This window comes from Carica papaya, chromosome 6 (assembly GCF_054855325.1).
Source record: "Carica papaya isolate Zhongbai chromosome 6, ASM5485532v1, whole genome shotgun sequence".
Lineage (NCBI taxonomy): Eukaryota > Viridiplantae > Streptophyta > Magnoliopsida > Brassicales > Caricaceae > Carica > Carica papaya.
This window is the reverse complement of record NC_142314.1, coordinates 19,649,928-19,662,254: the sequence shown is the minus strand read 5'-3', so window position 1 is coordinate 19,662,254 and position 12,327 is coordinate 19,649,928. Positions and strand designations below refer to the sequence as shown.

Sequence of the window (12,327 nt, the reverse complement as noted above, 5' to 3'; positions counted from 1 at the left end):
CTTCTAAGTTAACTAAGAATTGATACCTTGATTTCATTTACACATATTTATTGTAAATTTTATAAATATATAACAATAAATGGAAAATAAACTTAATTAAATATTTTATGCTATAGCTATTACTCCATACATATATGTAATACTATTGACATACGTACTACATATATACGTAGTTATTGAAAAAGCAAAGGAATATGTTATTTACACATTTTTACTAATTATTTAATTTCCTTATTTACTTTGATAAAGATTTTTTGTAGTCATAAAAGAACATTAGTACGCCATTTGTAATAACCATAATTGTAAAAGAACAATAGTAAGTCATTTATTCATTTAGACAAAGTTAACTTTGTCCCTTGAAAATCCTTATCTATTTAATGTAGTCAAATTAATATGATAATTATGTTAAATAAAGTACTTAAAAATAAATTATAGTAAAAAAATCACTTCAAGATACATTAATAACTCATTCTTCAAAAATTATATAATTATTATGTATAATAATTATTTCTTGGCAGTTAAAACTATCCTAAAAATCATTTCTATTTTTTCATACCTCTATTATAATTACTATACTCAGTCATCTAACTTAACTTCTTACACTTTAAATTTTTATGTATTAGATGGACTCTAAATAATATGATAAATATTTTGCCAATAAGATAATTTACTTCATAGAAGAAAAAACTATAATATATAAAGTTCATCTAAGTGCCCCAAAAAACAATCATATGGTGGAATAATATCTTTTAGCTAAGAATTGTGGTCCCCCTCCTACCCCGAACAAATCTGTCTTTAGATTTTAACCAATGCATGCTATATATCCACTAATAATATTGGAGTAATATTATTTAGGTAATTTTTATAAATATATAAATAATAAATTCAACAATTCGCTTGAACTTTCAAATAAAAAGATTTAATTTTTGTAAAGCATCCAAATTTCTACGTAAATGGTACTATGAAAAGGTAAAATATGCATATATATATATATGGTATAACAACTTCAAAAATTCTAATAGCTAGAATTTTGGCAAAGAATTGAATCTCTAATCTTGTAGTTTATAAATGGTATTAAAAACGATTTCAAACTAATAACTAATATTGATGAATGTGCAGGTTTTCTATATTGGGTACATGAATTTTTTTTTAATTCTATAACATCTTTCATAAAGGTTAAATAAAGATGACGAGAGAAAAAACTCTTAGAGTACTTAACTTTCATGAATGATTCTCTAATTATATTCTATTATTCTAGATGGAATGAAATAACAAAATCTCCCATAACTAAAGTTTTCATAAGATTAATGATAATAAATCACATAAGCTAACTCAAGTTCTAGTAGTATTTATAAAAATGGTGTTCTAAATATAGTTTAACTAATATTGTTTTTTTCTCTTTCATAATTATGGCTTCTCTAGTATTGAAATCCTAAATACTCTGAGATGATCATTAAGTGATACATCTAAATTAATAAAATATTAAAATCTATCGTACTTTCTAAGAAAAAGCTATAATATTCTAAAACAATCAAGAAATACTCCTCGAACCAAATATACCCTTGATTGAAAAATCTAAGGATTTATACATAATGCAATAAGATATCATAATTCCTACTTAATTCATTAAAGTGTATAGATGTATATATATATATGTATATATAAAGAATTCTTCATGTATATGTACATCAATTTAATCTGATATTATATTTCTAATATATTTATATAGATAATCATGTAAAATGGTGATTAAATATATGAGCATGCTAGTGTATGAATGAACTAATTCATACTTAATAGATAATAAACTTCATATAAGAAAAAAAATGAGCAAACATGCTTAAATTTTTTTTTAAAAATTTCATATAAGAAAACATGTCATTATCATAACATCAAATACAAAACCCACATAATAAAAAATCTTCCAACAATAGTACTATTAATCAATAAATTAAGAAAATAAGTCTCAGTCTGCTGCCTAGTATGGTAACTAATCTTAATTTATGAAAAGAAGTTAATAGATGGATATAATTGAACTGGCAAGATACGTGTAATATCCCATTTTTTTAAAGTATTATTTAATTTATTAAAACTAAAGGAATGCATTAGAAATTAGGAGATAAATAAAAAAAGAACAAAAAAAAATATAATAATAAAAATATTAAAATACGTAAAAATAGAAATAAACCTCGTTAGGATTCATAGAGAGGGGAGAGATGCTCGAGCAAAGGAGAGAGAGCGAACTGACCTGTCACTTGGAAGAGAGAGAAAGGGAGGTTGTCAATCGAAATAAAAAATAAAGTAAAAAAATAAATAGGGTTAGAGGGAAATCTTAAATCCCACGATTGAGGGATAAAGTGATTTTTTAAACTTAAAACGCCTCTGAACTATTCATTGGAACTAAAAGTTTGAAAATTTGAAGAATTTTAGTTAACATACGAGAATTAAAGAATGCATATTATAAATTAATTAGACAAAGAAAAGAATGCCACATGAATAATTATGTGATTTAATTCAATATTATACATATATGGTATTAATTAATATTAATTAATAGATTAATGGGAATATTAATTGATGTGAATAACTAATTAACAAAATTAATTAATATTATAGTTAATGTATGAATTAGTTAATATTATATATATAAAAAATAAGAGAAAGAAGTGGCATACCTATCGACGTAATATATATCTATATAATTATATATATATATATATAAAGGAATGCATTACAAAAATTAAGGATTAGAATAATAGGATTAAGTGGGACATGATTTGTAGCGCCCGGACCGAGGAGGAAAAAAGAAAAAAAAAAAAAAAAAAAAAAACACATCGGCAGCCACGTCAGCAGGCCGGGTCAGCAGTCCCGGCCAACCGGGACCTGCCACGTGGCAAAACCACGTCGTTCCAAAAAGGGCCACGTTGGGTATGGAGATCTTATGTGTTTTGGCGCCCATACCGGACGGGGTATAGGGATGGCCCGTTTCACCCTCATACCGGACGGGGTAATGAGGTCTATGGTTTGGCGCCCATACCGGACGGGGTATGGAGACGGCCCTGGAATTTGATTTCAAGTATTACGGATTTACGGGTAGCGGGACCCCTATGGATCCCCATGGATACTAGTGGGCTGGTGAATTAGGAAAATATGTTGTGTAACGATTGAATTACGAAAAGCGTGATAGGTATTATGTTATACAGTTTATATATATGTTTCCATGATGATAATGATGTTGTTGCTCTCGTATATTGTTTTATGAATTTCACCGAGGTAAGTAAATGGTAAAGGTTTTATTTATCGATAAAAGGATTTGTTGTAAATTATGCTCCATTGGTCGTTTTGTGTTTTCTACCCACCTTTACCTCCGTGACGGTGAGATATTGTGATGTCTTTACTGGGCTAGTGTAACTCATTCCTTATTTAATCATTTCAGATCAAGAGGACATCGTTCCCAAGCCGATTCCGCAGGAGGACGACGAAGGGGACGCTTAAAGACTCCATAGTCACATTCGTAGTTTTTACTTTCAAGTTTCTCGTTTAGGTAGTTTAATCTTTTATATTTTGCGAGCACGTTTCAGTTTCAGTGTAAGGGATGTTATTCAAATTTTGACCTCGCTTCCGCATTTGTTATTTATAATATAAATTCAATTACAAATTTTCGGGGCTGTTACATGATTTGACACTCAATTAATAATAATTATGTAGCATATAAAAAATTAATAAAACAAGTATTATATATATTATATAACCATTATATAAATTAAGGTTATATAATATATATACCCACATATGCACGGAGAGAAAAGGAAGGGCCATGAAGAAAAATAGATGAGGATGAAATGATACATGAGGTGGCGGGCACATGGCCAAACCATGGCCGTGTGGTGTGAGTGAGAGGAAGTGGTTGAGTGAGGTGGCATAAGGGAGAAAAAAGGAGAGGAAGAAGAAAAAGAGAAACGCGTGAGAAGAGGAGAAAAAAAAGTTAAGAAAAATATTAATTTGAGAGAAGAAAATTTTGAGAAAATTATTGAAGATTTTTGGAGATATTTTTTGAGGATATATTGGAAAGAATAATAATTAGGAAATATGGAAGAAAGAAAGAAGGAATTGTTGGTCAAATAATAAAAAAAAGGATAAATCAGAGGAATTTCAGAAATAAAATTTTAGAATTAATTTGAGAATATAAGTAGAATACAATTAGAATATTATTTGAATAATAAATTATACATGAAATAATTTGAAAAAAATTAAGCACTGAAATAGAAAAAATGATTGGGATTAAATCTTCAAATTTAGAACAGGAATCATGTCATGAGGTAAGAGCAGCAATACTCCCTTGTACATTCTTGATGTTATTTCTAAACACATTTAGAAAAAGAGTTTTATTGTAAAAACGTAAAAGTGTTATTTTAACCAAATATAGAGTGTGAGTGTGTGTTCATGAGATTTTCTGAAAATTAGTGAATGTTTTATTGATTGATCTTGTTAATTGATGTGGTTATATGTTGATGTTATTTTTGTAATTTAATATATTAGATTTTGGATTTAAACATGGGATATGAGGAAAGTGAATTTTACTGAAATTAATTGGAGATAATCTAATTTAGGAAAAAAGAAAATTTTAAATAAAATAAAATAAAAAAAAATAAATTAGGTAATTAAAATAATTGATATTGGAATATCAAAATAGACCCAAAGGAGACCTTTAAACAAACCTAGCCCATTGAGGGCCCACAAAATTTAACCAGGCTCGATGGGGATCCTTCAAACCATCTCGGCCCAACAAGGGTATTAAACCAACATGGACCCAAAGAGGACCCATTTGACTAAACCTGGACCCAAAAGGGATCTGTTGACCTAAATCAGGTTCAATAAAGACCTTTTGACCTGAATTAGATCTAAAATAGATTCATTTACCTAACTTTGTTTGAACCTGATGGGTATCCGTTGACCAACCTGAACCATTGATTGACCCGGCCTAAATTGAGGGCCCATTTGACTTACCTGTATAAGTTAAGATCCATTTAAATAACTTGGCCCATAAGGGCCCAACCTGAATCAAACCCAAACCTATTGGGATCCTTAAAACATTTTTGACCCATCAAGGCCCAACTTAGGCCTGAAAACCCGAACCATTAAAGTCCTTAGACACCCAGGCCATCAAGTCTTTTTTGGGTTGAGGCCTATTTGGGAAAACCCTCTCGATTATTACCTTGTGGGTGAGGCCGAGGACCAACATCGAAGCCCAATTGGTGTGCCCCGTGCTCGAGCGTGCCATGAGCAAGTTGTCCCAATAATTTGGCCTATTGGGACAGGCCCTCCTTGCGTGCAGTGTGTGTGAACACTCAGTCATGTGACACGGCTCTATGCACGTGGGCGTCTCAGCACGCTAACATGTTTGGTAGACTTATACGCGTTGACGCTCGCACATGGAAGCCTCCTTGCAAGCGTTCCAACGCGAACACACCTCCACACAATTGTGCCTTCACCCCTCCAAACCCCTTTCCCTCAATTTCCTCGTGTGTTTCCCTTCATTTCCACTCAAAATCATCATTACACATACAAAATCATTATGCATATCCATTTCACATTTAGTTTGCATTCAAACAAAAACATTCGTCAATGATTTCATCATGTATTTTGGACTAGCAACACACAACATGTTTCAATCTTTTTTATGATTTCAAAATCATAATAACAAGAAATTGAAGCATGCAAAGAGATACTAAGTCCCTTACTTGTGGTGTTGAGTCCTTGGTGTTTGGAAAGTAAGAAGTTTATGCGGGTGGTTTGAAGAGGGAAGTTCGCTGCAGTAGTCGGAGTTGCAGAAGCTTTATTGGTTGCAGAGGGTTTTGTAATGGTGGAAGAAGGAAGAAAATGAGAAGAAGAAGACTCAAGTAAGTGGTCCTATACTTAGATGGAAGGAGTAAATCAGAAGAAGAGAAGAATACTCACCGTGGAGTCGTGTAGACATGGCAAGCTTCAACTTGCTTTAGTGAGGTGGGGTAGAGCTTGTGCCTCTATTAGCTGCACTTAGGGTTATCTCTCTCTGTGTCGAAGCCTCTCTTTCTCTCTTTGTAAAGTGAAAAATTTAGAAGAATAAGAAAATTGAGAGAGACTGACTTTATCAAAAATAACTTAAATTTAGTTCCAATTATGCAATCCCACATCAAAGAGGAATCTTCCAAGTTCCGTCCCAAATAGGAAAGTGAAGTTAGCATCCTTTTACTTCTTAAACGGGATCACCCAGACAGGAAAGTAATTTCATCATTGACTACTTTTCTTATTGGGATTATTCCAAGTAATGGGCCAAGTTTGCCCAAATGAACCTTAAGGCCCAAGTAAGCTTAGTGAGTTTAAAGAATAAGTCATGACACGAGAAGTGTCAAGACTCACGGCTAAGGAGGCCCACGGTCCGATTAAGAATCAGCCTTGGAAGGCCTTTGATTACACGCACAACCTGTGCACCCAGGCGGACTAAGCAGGTCACATGCTTGGTGCACGCACGTGGGGGAAGGCTGCCCACATGCGCACCCCTACGCATGTGCGCTAATCATCTGGCCCACGCCCAACATGGGCCTATGTGTGTGGCTTGAAGGCCATGCCCAATAGCAGCCCATCTGCATGCCAAATGGCCCAATCCGAGCGACCTTGAAGCCTAAGCGACATCTCCTCTTAGATAAGCTTCAAAATTTATTTATTTTAATCTTTCCTACTCCAAAAAGGTTTTCACAACAGCAAAAACTTTAAATAATTAATTTAATGGGATAAATATGAAGAAATTAGAGAAAAAGTCTACACAAGGTGGATGTCCAAGGAAGGCAAGGCTATCTTGAAGATTTGGATAAAGGGGATTATTATTTTATTATTATTTTAATTTTCCAGCAGCCCTATTAAATAAGATAAGGATATATCTTAATTATTTTAATATCTATTTAATTCTCACATGTCAAAATTAATATTCCCATGTGTTTTATATGAAAATCATATGGGATAAGACTTTTTTTATTTTTATTATTATTTTAATATAACTTATATTCTTAGGATTATTTAATTAATTATTTTGTATTTAGATGAGATAGAATAAATATTTTATTATGTAATTATCCTAAAATTATATTAGAATATTATCTAGAATATTATTTTTTAATTTCTTTAAGAGATTATAATTATCTAGAATTATCTCAGGGAATGAGATAAATAGGTCTTTGTCTACAGGTTGTAAACAGACTAATGATAATCAATTTGAGAGAAATTCTTCAAAGCTTAGGCTTTTCTTTTTAAAGTATTCTTGCTAATTTAACTTTTACAAGTTCTTCGGCGAGCAAGAGTCTTCGAAAGTCTTGTTGAGACAAGGAGTGGGGATTAACTCATTAGTAGGTCCGTGGTATTTTTTCTTTCCTAGTTTATTTTTCTGAGTCTTTGTTTTTCTATTCCTTTTAGAATTGTAGATTCAATTAAAGTGAGGGGTTCTCTAGGCGGTTAAGTTTTTGTTATTGCATACGTTGAGTCGGTTATAGGAATTGATTTGATCCTCCTCATGCCTTACTACATCAGAGATGGTGAAGTTGATCGCCTTTTATAGGCAAAGGGCAGTGCGTGTGATCCGTTGGAAGTTGGCTCTTTTTTCCTGTAAGGCATTCCTCCAGGTTGGCCTGCAAATGCTTTTCCTATTTTATTTATTTATTTATTTTGTTCTATTCCCTTTGTATTTTTGAAGATTTAATGAGTTGAAATAAATTTCAAAACATACATTTTTACGCATAAAATCATTCGAATTAAAATGGTAAAATAAATGGAAAGTTTTTTATAGAGTCATCCACATAGATTTAGGGGCATTATATTTCTCTATCCCAATCTCTATGTCTCTTTTCCCTCTCTCTTCTCTACTTTCTTTCTCTTTTTTCTCTCTTTCTCTCTCTAATAGCTATTTTCTCTCTCTACAGTATCTTTCTCTCTTTATAGTCTATTTCTCTCTCTACAATCTTTCTCTCTTTAAAGACTTCTCTCTCTCCCTCTATCTCTCTCTCAAGCTATCTTCTTCTTTCTCCCTCGAACCCTTCTCTTGTCTCTTTAGAATTATTTTTTTTCCTAAAATTCAAATTCTGTCCTACACTTCCTTAATTCTAGATTCTACCCAATCTTTCAAATTATCTCAGAATTACTCCAAAAGTATTCAAAATTTAATATTTTTCCTGAATTAAGGATTCAGTCAATTCTAGGTTTGGTTGTAATTTTAAATAGACATCTAATTTTATTTGTCATTGTATTTAATTAATTTTTATAACTATATAATATAACTGAAATAATTAAAATAGTTAATAAATCTACCTAATAATTAACAATTAAAATAATATAATTACATAATAATAAATCACTAAATTGTGCAAATTAAATCTCAACAAAAAATTTAAATTTGTCTCAACATAACATAAAATTTATTTTATAAAAGATTGTGAACTATTAGTTTATATATAATTTGAAAAATTTTAGATTAAAAAATTATTTTTAATAAGGTTTTAGTAAATTTAATAATTTAAATAAAGGTTACAATTAACTTAAAATAAAAACAATGATATTTTTAAGAGGTTTTAATTATAATTCATAACCCTCAAACATGAATAATGGTTGCAATCTTTGTTGTAATAATGATTCTAACAGAGTTCTATTTGGTAACAAAATAATAATTTTTTTTCTAACGAGTATTTAGGACTTTATATTTTACATGTTTTTAAGCACTTCACTTAATTTTCTGTTGAATAAAAGTGTTTATCGTCTTGTTAAAACTAAATTTAAAAAAATAAAAAAAATACTTTTTTTATTCTTAACTTTATTGTCTAACAAATTTATTTAAATATCCTCTTTATATCCACTTAAAAGTAATAATAAAATAAAAATATAAATTATAAACTATTCCTGATAAATATATATTTTTATTTTTTGAAGAAAATTATTTTTTACAATGAACACTTCAATTAATGACTTTGTACTCTATTCAAATAAATAACTACTTACTTTTTAAGAATTTTTTGCTCATAAACAATTTATTCTTTTTTGCTAATCTAGCTTCTAGAAGTAAGGTTCCTGTAATACTCCGCTCACCACCGCACTAAATTTATATCTGGAAGCCCCTATTTATTCGGGTCTTAAGGCCACTTGAACCCATTTTAATTTATTTCGTAGTTTATATCGTATTTTGAAATTTAAATTCGTAATTTTAGTTTATTTAGATTTTATTATTATATTTTATTTATTATTATTATTATTTTATTCTATTTTTGTTGCATTTTTTTATTTAATATTAATTTTTAGGAGAAAAATGAAAAATGGGACAAAATACCACGGGAATACCACGGGAAAACGCCCATGGGAGAGGCTTGCCTACGTAGGTGCAGCGCGGGTGCGCGCCTGACCAGCGAAGGACGCGCGCACTGTGTGCGCGACCCGTCCATGCACATGTCCCATCATGCGCAGACAGACTAGTCCGTGCATGCGTCAAATTGCGTACAGACATGGCCTGACATTGGGCACCCTTTGCGCATGTGCCGTTTGTAAAGTAAGCCTGCGCGGATAGGCCTGTGCGCTTGGGCCTACGCACAACGCCATGCGCGTTGTAGGCCCTACACGCGATAGGATAGGCCGGCGCCAGCAAGCTAGGCTTGCAGCGCGCAGTCGGCCTAGTGAGGTGGACTGTCGCCTCGGGTAGTATGCCACCTTTAGGCGTCGTGCGCCACTTTGTGTGGTGCGCCACCGGCTTGGGTGGAGAGCTTCCACTGGTGGAGAATTCTTCCTCCATTTTTGTGCCACTGTCACGTCAAATCGCTTATCTTCCACTCAACTTTCTCTCTCCTCACCGAATTTTGCCACTTAACAAAATCTAACGGTCCCTATTTTCTATAAATAGGGACCTCTTTAAAGGTTTCGGTAAGGAATTTATATGTCCTTAAACATCTTGAGGAGCATTTCTAGAAAATCAAAATTACGAAGTTTGTGTTTTGTGTTTTGCATATTTCATGTTTAGTAGTTCCAATAAAGTTATTTGTTCTTGATTTCAAGCATGCTATGTGATTTATAGGCACTTGATGATTTGTATGTAAATTAAATAACATGAATTTGCTGATAATTGTCATAAAAATATATTAAAAAAAGGGAATGAGCCTCAAATGGTCCGTAAAATATCTGTATTGATATGCATAATGCATCAAATGTCTCGTTAGGCTTTTTATCTCTGAGGGGTTTCTGTTTCCCCCTCCCTTATTTGATATGAAAAGACATGAGAGGACCGCTCCCTATGGATGACGGCGTACCCTCTGACAAGAGCAGTTACGCGAATATCTATTAGGGGTCACTTTTGGCTAAATACTATAGTAGCTATAGAATATCTTATAGGACCACCGTGATTGGTACGGTTGTGGTCATAGATCGTATCGTGATTTGTCAATCCGAAAATGTGCCTGAGCAAATTTTCGTTATATATATGATTTGGTCATTCCACATAAGTAGTTGAAAATCCATATCTGCCTCGAGAGATAGAAGTCGAAACTACTTCACGAAGCATGACACAAAAATTTGAGCATTTCATGATTTATTTGATTTTCTCTACTATTAAGTATGATTTTGATTTGATTATTGTGACTGTGATATGATGTTTCTTTTAATAAATAAAATTATTTTCATAAAGTAAGATAGGAACCTGATGTACCTGATGGTAAGTATTAATGATATAATTATTCACTCTTAAAATCTTACGATGTTATTTAAATACTATTTTTCTTATTAAGTATATGGAACTCACCTTTTTCATGCCCCCCAGATGAGGAAGATAGTGAGGAACCGATCGTTGACCTACCCTTTAAAGTCTATGAGGATCCCATTGATCCACAAACCTTGAGTGCATGACTTGTACTATACTCTGATGAGTCCAATCGCATAGTGAAAGACGTGGCGCTTTTATATTTTGATATTTTGTATTTTGTCGCCACTTCTGTCCTCAGTTATATATATGTGTAATTGGAACTGATATATTTTGGTAAAGGATTTGTAATAATTTACTCTGCTGTCCTCAATGGTCGAAGGACGTGGCTAGACCTGTAGCCCAAGGTCATGTGTACCACCTAGATGAATCTGGTGCCCTCCCCCACTCCTATCTTTATCTAGGGCATGCTTTCTATTCATGATAACTATGCTAGAGCATTGATCGATACATGTGCTGCTACACACTCTTTTATCTCTTATGCATTGGCTTGTAAATTAGATATTAGGCAAGAACCTTTAAAAGAAATATTTGTTGTATAGACTCCCTCTAGGGGATTATTAAAAGCTCACTGCGTGTATTAAAAATTATAAGATAAAAGCTTCAAAAATAAAAATATTTGTAGACTTAATACTCTTAGATTTCTCAGGGTTTGATGTTATTCTAGGATTGGATTGGTTAGGAAAATATAGGGCAATTATTGATTTTGAAAGTAAAGTTATAACCTTGCAAACTCTAAAAAAGAAATAAAATCTATTTTTCTCCCTAACAATTGAATGAATAAGAATATGGATGTTGATCTTATTGTGTATTCCATTCCCATTGTTTGCAACTTTCTGAAAGTTTTTCTAGTTGAATTACCTAGTCTACCTCCCCCGCGAGAGATAGAGTTTTATATTGAACTACTTCTTGGAACCTAACCGATTTCAAAACCTATCTATCATGTGAGTCGTGCTAAGCTCATAAAACTGGAAAACCAGCTTTTTGAGCTTCTTGACCAGAAGTTTATTTGCCCTAGTCACTCTCCTTGGGGCACTCTAATGTTATTTGTGAAAAAGAAGGATGGCTTCCTTAGACTATGCGTAGACTACTAAGAACTTAATCGAGTAACAATAAAGAGTAAGTATCCTCTACCTTGAATCGATGATCTTTTCGATCAATTGTAAGGAGTCACAGTCTTATCCAAGATCAACCTCAGATCAGGATACTACCAACTGAGAGTCAAAGAAGAAGATATTCCAAAGACTTCTTTTTGGTGTAGATACGGCTTATACGAATTCAAGGTGATGTTGTTTGGGTTAACTAATGCCCCTGCTGCCTTCATGGATCTCATAAACAGGATTTTCCAGCATGCACTTGATCATTACATCATCATGTTCATTGATGACATCCTAGTGTACTCCAAGAGCCTGGAGGAACTTATAGTCCTCTTGTCTGAAGTGCTGAGGACACTTCGTCGAAACCAGCTATTTGCTAAACTTAGCAAATGCTCCTTCTAATTAGATCAAGTTACCTTTTTTAGTCATGTGATTTCAAGTGAACGGGTTTCCATTGATCTGGCCAAGGTTGAA

General features: G+C 32.5%; 2 long non-coding RNA genes across 12 annotated transcripts in view; one reads left to right on the top strand and one right to left on the bottom strand.

Annotated features, from left to right (window-relative positions):
- The window catches only part of LOC110818212 (uncharacterized), a 43,505-nt gene extending 37,319 nt beyond the window's left edge, over positions 1–6,186 (bottom strand). For 5 of the 11 annotated variants that reach the window (XR_015821457.1, XR_015821462.1, XR_015821460.1 and 2 more), the window contains exons 1-3: positions 5,959–6,186; positions 5,742–5,834; positions 2,189–2,254 (exon numbers count right to left, since the gene is read on the bottom strand). This is a non-coding gene — a long non-coding RNA (uncharacterized LOC110818212). Of the gene's footprint in view, positions 1–2,188; positions 2,255–4,639; positions 5,835–5,958 lie in introns of those variants that run through there. The other 6 variants (XR_015821456.1, XR_015821463.1, XR_015821461.1 and 3 more) reach the window with 2 other exon arrangements.
- A 935-nt stretch (positions 6,187–7,121) lies between these two features.
- LOC148253379 (uncharacterized) lies at positions 7,122–11,131 on the top strand. The gene is made up of 3 exons (XR_015812861.1): positions 7,122–7,383; positions 7,561–7,652; positions 10,817–11,131. It is a non-coding gene; the product is annotated as an uncharacterized LOC148253379 (long non-coding RNA).
- The last annotated feature ends 1,196 nt before the right edge of the window (positions 11,132–12,327 follow it).